Source organism: Hyperoodon ampullatus, assembly GCF_949752795.1.
Source record: "Hyperoodon ampullatus genome assembly, chromosome: 14".
Classification (NCBI taxonomy): domain Eukaryota; kingdom Metazoa; phylum Chordata; class Mammalia; order Artiodactyla; family Ziphiidae; genus Hyperoodon; species Hyperoodon ampullatus.
Window position 1 is genome coordinate 31,341,738 of NC_136927.1, and position 6,000 is coordinate 31,347,737.

Sequence of the window (6,000 nt, forward strand, 5' to 3'; positions counted from 1 at the left end):
GGAGAAGGACTTTGGAGTTTGGGAAACAAGGGCTAAATCCCAACTTGCTCCTTTCCCATCTGGACGGCCCTGGGCCAGTTTCTTACATGTGTCTTGAGCTCATCATCCTTTTTTCTTTTCTTTCTTTTTTTTTTTTTTTTTTGGCTGTGTTAGGTCTTTGTTGCTGCGCGTGGGCTTTCTCTAGTTGCGGCGAGCGGGGGCTACTCTTCCTTGTGGTGCGAGGGCTTCTCATTGCCCTGGCTTCTCTCGTTGTGGAGCACAGGCTCTAGGGCACACGGGCTTCAGTAGTTGTGGTGCGCAGGCTTAGTTGCTCCGCAGCATGTGGGATCTTCCCAGACCAGGGATTGAGCCCGTGTCCCATCCCCTGCATTGGCAGGCGTGTTCTTAACCACTGCTCCACCAGGGAAGTCCCCTCATCATCTGGGTGGGGTGCACTTGCACCCCACCCCACACCCAGACATGGTGAGGCATGCTCCCCAGTACCCCTGGGAGCTACTGCATTTGGAGAAACTATTCTTGAGGGGCGGATGGAAGGGTGAGAGATCTCTTAGGTATCCTGAGGTGGCAAAATGCTTGAGAGTCACTGGCTTAAAAATGGAACCTCAGAGATATACCCACAACTTGAGGTCACTATCACGGTATTATCTACGGAAATGGATTGACCACAGGACCAACCTCAAATAAGAATGAAAATAAAAACGATCCATTTTCAAATATTACACACCTGTACCAGAAAAGGAAAACCTTCAATTTTATAGCAACTCAGAACACGAAAGGCATGTGTTAAAATATTTGCCAAATGACCCCATGATACTGTGACAAGCCACATGTACTGAATTTTGTCAGCACTCATATGGAAATCTGTTCTGGAACCTACATGTGCAGCATAAAAAAATTTTATATTACTACATTCCTTCTTGAATAAGCAAGTAAATTGATTAATCACTGTGAATCACCTGGGCTATATTTCTTCCACATTCTGCTTTGATGAAATGCTGAAGTATAAGAAAGATACAAAAGATATTGACTGGATTCTTTTATTTGGCTTTTTAGGTGGTATATGGATTAGGCATTTGCTTCCTCTCCACTTTCTCTTCGTATTTACCTTGTGTTATTCAGCCTTGAAGGTGGCTTGCTAAAACCTCTGCCCATGGGCTGGTTGCATGGACATCAACTTACATGTGTTTACATGTGTAACTAACTGCAAGCAGGGTCCTAAACATTGTGTAAGGCAGGAGAGCCCTAATTATCCAAGGGAAAACAAAGGAGCATATACATAAATAATAGGGGGAATAATGAGATAGACTTTGTTTTACTTGTCAGCACTTTTTCCAGGAACTCTTTGGGGCTCCCCTCCCCCCCATACTAAGTTTAGTGTCACAATGTATAGCACAGTTGCTTGCTTTTATTTGAGGAGACACATTTGACATTCAGAAAAAGAGTTGATCCAACTCCTAGTAGCTTCTGGGGATAGAGGAGCATGAGAAATCAGGAGTGCTGCCTTCCCAGTAGGAATTCTTTCCAATTCTTTCCTCAACTTCTTTCTGCCCCAAGTTGGGAATACAGGAGTCCCTTTTCCATGCATTCTGTCTTCCACTCCATACCTGTTCCCAGCTGGCTTTTCCTCCCCCATCCTCTGATTAATCTTGCCCATAATTTCTACTGCCTCCAGCCTCTGGGACTCAAGCCACCTGGAACTGGTCCTTCTGGAATGGTGGATGGGATCCAGGGAGCTCCGTTCATCTGTTCAACAAATGTAAGTGCCAGCTACATTCAGGGCAGTTTGCTGAATTCCAAAACCTACAAGTCACGGTTCCTACACTCAAGATACTTAAAATTAAACTTGCTGTTTGATCCCCCAAGAGGTGGGCTTGGGAAATAGAAAATTAGAACAGGAAAGCACAGGGACCCCTATGATGAACCAGAAACACAGGTTAAGGGAACCTGATCTGTAGGATGTAAGGTCCAAGATCTTTGTCTTTTAACATGAGATTCTCAGGACATGTGTAAATGAGGAGAATTAACAAGAAATCAAAACTTACCACCGACACTGCAGTTTAAAAGGTACTTTCTGCCTCAATTAAAGGAAACTGCTGTCAGGCTCCTTTAATCCAACTAATCTACAATAGAGTGTTTTTTTTTTTTTTAACATGTTGAAGGATCATAAATTTTACTCAGTCTTTTATAGTCTTTGGCAGGGTGCCAAGGCTTATTAGGAAATTGCAGAAACCATAAATATAAAAAATGTACAAGTACTCCCTTGAATAACCACACGAATGTTTCCAAAAACATGTCCAAAGCCATTTTTCCCTTCTGTGAAGTTGTTATAAAATGTACTTAGCACAGACCTACATCTGCTGCTCTAGACTGATTTATAACAAAAATTTAAATGAATGTATTTTAAAGACATTTGCAAAAAGGAATAAATGTGAATAAATTCTAAATCTGAATCATGGTCATCTGGTTGTGCTGTAAATTTTAAATTTCAAAACAAAACAAAACAAAACAACCCTAAGCCAGCTCTTCTCCCTAACGTTCAGCATCCATCCTTCAGACATGATGTTTAAGGCATGTGTCTTCATTAGGAGAGATGTTTCTAGGAGCATGCGTGTGTGTGTATGTTGCAACCAAAACAATTCATACAGGGACTTCCCTGGCGGTCCAGTGGCTAAGGTTCCACGCTCCCAATGCAGGGGGCACGACTTTGATCCCTGGTCGGGAAACTAAGATCCCGCATGCTGCACCATGTGGCCAAATTAATTAATTAATTAATTATATTCCTATGGAAATACAAAGAAAATCTTTCATGTATTTCACACAAATTTATTTTAGTTCACACAAATTTATTATAGGATGGACTTAAATCTCTTGTTTCTTTTCTAGAATAAACATCTAACGAGGTTGGTTGTTTTTGTTTTTTGTTTTTTTTTTGCTGCATTGGGTCTTCGTTGCTGCACACAGGCTTCTTATTGTAGTGGCTTCTCTTGTTGTGGAGCATGGGCTCTAGGTGCACAGGCTTCAGTAGTTGTGGCACACAGGCTTAGCTGCTCCACGGCATGTGGGATCTTCCCGGACCAGGGCTTGAACCCGTGTTCCCTAAATTGGCAGGCGGATTCTTAACCACTGCCCCACCAGGGAAGTGCAACATATCTAACTAGGTTTTAAACATTCTTGGGTTCAACGTGACTTTGTAAGAGCTTTCTTTGATTCTCAATTCAAATGTTAATTTTCTTCACCTCATCTACAGTATGCGCAAAGTCTGTCTTGCTTTTCTTCAGCTTTGATCAGGGGAATTGGCTTCAAGTCTGCTAGTTTATCCCTAGTGAACATTACAGTAGTGTGGCACCTTTCTTTTTGGGAGGACATCAAATTCTAGCAAAGAAGTCCCTCTAATCAGGGGGACCCAAAATCTTAGTGATTCAGTTACCTTTTGGGGGGCGAGTTCCTTCTCCAGCACAATATTTTACCAGTATTTTCTTTCTTTCTTTTTTTCTGGCCGAGCCATGCGGCTTGCGGGATGTTAGTTCCCTGACCAGGGATTGAACCCGGGCCCCCGGCAGTGGAAGCTTGGAGTTCTAACCACTGGACCACCGGGAAATTCCTTACTGGTGTTTTCTTTAAAGAAGTTCATGAATGGGTATGTCAAGAATTTTTTAGTAGCAATGATCTTTAACTAGTGAATCCTGCTTACCCTAGATTAAGGCAGAAAACAAATTTATAAGCACATGTAACTTAATCATCCAGGTAAAGCCAGCCTCGATGTCAAAAAAACCCAGTCTTTCTCCAACTGTCAACTCTGCTTTTCATTCTCAGGCAGGTCCTCTGCTTGTGGGGGTGTTCCAGGCTTATGGGGCATCTTCTCAGCAACCGCCACAAGTCCCGCAAATATCCAAGGCCTGACTCTCACTAGCCGGAACTGGGTCATATGACCATCTGGAATCAATCACTGAGACCAGGGGGATGTTATACAATTGTGTTGTTATACACTTACATTGTATACAATTGTGTTAGACAGTGATGACTTGGGCTTCAACTATATACTCACCCCTGGAACTGGGGATGGTGTCAACCCCACCAAGAAACGGAGGAGGATAGTTCCTCCAGGGAAGAGTGCTGGTACCTAAAGAGGGCTATGAGTGGATAGTACCTATGTCCAAAACAGGGACTCTGTTTCTAGTAAAATAATAAACTGATATAGGTCTTCTTCTGTTCCAGTTCTCTACTCTCCTAGGCAATCTCATTCACAGCTCTGGCTTCCACTGTCATTTATGCGCTGATGGCTTTTCCATCTACATCTCTAGCCCAGATCAGTCCTCTGAACCTATACCCAAAATATAGTCCAACTGCCTACTTAGTATCTCTTCTTGGATATCTCAGAAGCATTTCCAACACAGCATCTTAGAAGCTGAACTCATGGCCTCCTCCTCCCCATGTGACACTTTCTCAGGGATACCTTCCCTAACTTTCCCAGATAGATCAAATCTGCCCAGCAGAGGCATTCAGCGTGTCGTGTACCTCCCTCCGCTTGTAACTGCATACAAGTGCAAGGTTACATTTGTTTGTATATTATTTGATTCATGTTTGTCTCCCTCACTAGACTGTAAGCCCCATAAGGGTAGGGACTGTATCTTTTTTCCTCAACATCGTATCCCATAGAGACTGGAACACAGATATTCAATAAATATTTAATTGACCACATTAGTATTTATTGATGTATAGCTATTTACTGAGAAACGTGTCCCACTGCTACATAAATACTCTCTAAAAAAGACAGTTTGCTAGTAAGAAATTAATCCAAAGTACAGCAGATCAGATGGGTGGTGGTAGATAGAAAGACATTGGTTATGAATACATGCTCCTTGACACCCACTGCTCTGAAACACAGAGATCCTAAGGGGAATCTAAAAGGCCACCTTGAGGGACTTTCCTGGTGGTCCGGTGGTTAAGACGCTGCAGTTCCACTGCAGGAGGTGCAGGTTCGATCCCTGGTCGGGGAAATAAGATCCCTCATGCCACGCGGCCAAAAAAGAATAAAAATAAAAGTAAAAGGCCACCTTGAAAGATTTCCATGAGCATGAAGGCTCTTGGAAGACATGCAAGTCAACAAAGATGCGTGCAACATTTTATATATATATATTTAAGTTGCATACGTGTACACTTATATATTCTAATATTTTCTATTTCTATTCAATATTAAAGTATATCTATTTATTCAGTTCTACATTTGGGTTCCTTTAAAGTGTATATGGCATTAATATTTTTCTCTAAGGTTTTATATAGAGTTTTTGTTACAATTAAAAGGCTATAACTTTTCATTAAGTTTTCTAAGCTATTAAAATTTTTTTATTGAATGATTCTTTAAATTCTATAATGCTTTATAATTTTCCAGTTTCACACACATGATTCATATAATCCCATAATAACCCTTATCTCCCCACCCCTATATTGCCCCTCCCCACTTCCCCCTCCCCACTGATTTGTTCTCTGTTTCTGTGAGTCTGCTTCTTTTTTGTTTTATTCACTAGTTTGTTGTATTTTTTAGATTCCACATATAAGTGATATCATAAAGTATTTGTCTTTGTCTGTCTGACTTATTTTACTTAGCAGAATGTCCTCCAAGTTCATCCATGTGGCTGCAAATGGCAAAATTACATTCTTTTGTACGGCTAAGTAGCATTCCATTGTATATGTATATACCACATCTTCTTTATCCATTCATCTGTTGATGGCCACTTATGTTGCTTCCATACCTTGGCAATTGTAAATAACGCTGCTATGAGTTAGGGTGCATGTATCTTTTTGAATTAGTATTTTGTAACATTTTATATTTAGTTATGAAAATCAAGCAATTATTAAATAACATTCTATCCATCGTGACTGAAATGTCCCTGTGATAGAAGTCATCCTCCCAGTAGGAAATAAAGCAGAGACTGATAAGATCAGAGAAAAGGTCAGGCAACAAAATGCAAAGACAAGGAAGGAAAAGTCAACAATAAGAAG